General features: G+C 39.9%; 1 pseudogene; it reads left to right on the top strand.

The window, feature by feature from the left end:
* The first annotated feature begins 343 nt into the window (after positions 1-343).
* LOC120239663 lies at positions 344-1,817 on the top strand (annotated as a pseudogene).
* The last annotated feature ends 452 nt before the right edge of the window (positions 1,818-2,269 follow it).

Here is a 2,269-nt window from a genome sequence, read left to right as displayed (position 1 = left end):
AATACTACTTAAATGAGTCACAACTTCTCTGTAGCTAAATCCCCCTTGTCTGTAAAAGGAGAATAATTTTAGTTCCTAGCTCACAAATTTGTGAATCTTAAATATTAGGGTATGTAAAGCATTAATAACAGTAACTCATGCAGGTGCCATGTTAAGACACAAATCAAACTTGGTAAATCTCTCCACGAAGAAAATACATTACAGAAATGGATTTTTGGAGGGATAACTGGATATGGAGATTTGGGGATTTCTGTTTCCATGAAAAATGTAGCCCACAACTCATGTTTCTACAGAGAAACCTCTGCATGTGCATTTTGATGTTGAGTTCTTGAAACATGAGAGGATGGCCTCCACGGATTTGAAATTTGCAATGATCTTCCTATTTCAGATAGTTGTTGGAGTTTGGGGAAATTTCTCGCTCTTATGTCATTCTGTGTCCCTTTCCTTCAGTGGGTGCAAGCCAAGGTCAACCGATTTAATTCTCAGGCACCTAACTGTGGCCAACTCCTTGGCCCTTCTCTCCAGAGAAATCCCAAGGATAATGGCAGCTTTGGGGTTAAGACATTTCCTCAATTATTATGGATGCAAACTTGTTTTATACATTCACAGAGTGGCCAGGGGTGTGACCACTGGCACCATCTGTTTCCTGAGTGTCTTCCAGGCCATCACCATCAGCCCCAGAAACTCCAAGTGGGCGGAGCTTAAAGCGAAAGTCCTGAAGTACATCGGGTCCTCCAATACCCTCTGCTGGATCCTCCACATGCTGGTAAATTTTATTTTTCTGATGTTTGGAACTGGCAAATTGAGTAACAAAACCATCACAATGATGTTCTGTCCTGCTCCACTTCACGAGAAAGTCTCGGACCCCGTGTATACAGCGTTGATAGCCTTTCATGATGTTTTATGTTTGGGGCTCGTGTCCTGGGCCAGTGGCTCCATGGTGTTCATCCTGTACAGGCTCAGCCAGCGGGTCCAACACATTCATAGGACCAAGGTTTCCCCAAGATCTTCCCCTGAGACCAGGGCCATACACATCATCCTTATTCTGGTGACCGCCTTTGTATCTTTTTACACCCTCTCCTTCGTGTTTTATGTTTATCTGGCTCTTTGTGATAATCCCAGTTGGTGGGTGGTGACCACCTCTATACTAATCACCGCAGGATTCCCGACCGTCAGACTCTTTAAAGAGTTCTCATGAACCGTAATCCCAATGTCCACAGGCTCTGCTCTTTCTGCTGTGAAAGAAAGACAGAATCCCCTGATCTCATCAGAAAAATATAAAATGGTTTGTTTGGGGCTGTGTTTAGTCATTGATGAAATCCCCTCACACAAACCCTCAAGCACAATTATAAACCAGTGTCATTGTAGATAGACTAGTAAATAAGACAGATGGAGATTCTGTCCTAATAATAAAAAGTAAATTGTAGTAATGCTAGTAAATAAAGTGTTATGTAATTACTTACATAATTGCAGTTCATTAACAATTGTTGTGGAGAAATTTGGAGTCCATGCAATGATAAAATAATCCTGAAGTGTGTGAGATACTGAAAATGTTTTTGAGTGTGTCACTTTCAGTCTGACATATTAAATTTTCCTAAAACCTAACTGGGCATGGAATTGTAAGGACAGTTCCCTAAAAAACAAATTACATCTGGGATGACCCAAGAAGGAAGAGAGGCCTGGATGTTAATGCTAGTGGCCTGGCGTGAAGCAGGAGAAATTTCACATTTCAACTATTGCAGAAATTAAAAGCCATGTTTTAAATTTTGTCCCTTACCTCCTAAGATAAATGGTGGTCATTTGAAAAACAGTCTTGATTATGGAATAGATTAGCATATGAAAATGTTTTCAGGTAAACAGTGGAAGAATGATCTATAGGGTCACTAAGAAGAACACAGAAAGATGTTAACAGCTGAAGTTTAAAAGAACAGCAGGTGAGAAGCAACAATTAAATAGAGATTTGGTATATGGGGAAAATGAATGCTTTTCTAGGATCTGTAGAGGGAACATTGTCCTGTAAAACCCTGATGCCAATCGGCTGTGTGGACAAGAAAAACATTTCAAGATGGACTCCTGAATTTTCAACCTGAGGAAATACATTTGTGGAGGAATTTTCCATTAAGCTTGAAGCAACAGAGGAAGCAAAAGATACAAATCTGTTTTGTTTAAGGATGAGTTTGTTTTTGAAATCACGAAGGACATTAAAATTCCTTCAAGGAAAAAATGGCTATGGTCTCAAACATAGGAAATATTGTAATGTAACTATCTG

The sequence above is a fragment of the Hyaena hyaena genome, unplaced genomic scaffold, assembly GCF_003009895.1.
Source record: "Hyaena hyaena isolate Hyena2069 unplaced genomic scaffold, ASM300989v1 scaffold_235, whole genome shotgun sequence".
Taxonomy (NCBI): Eukaryota; Metazoa; Chordata; class Mammalia; order Carnivora; family Hyaenidae; genus Hyaena; species Hyaena hyaena.
Note: the sequence above shows the minus strand (reverse complement) of the source record. Positions and strands in the feature narration are given on the sequence as shown.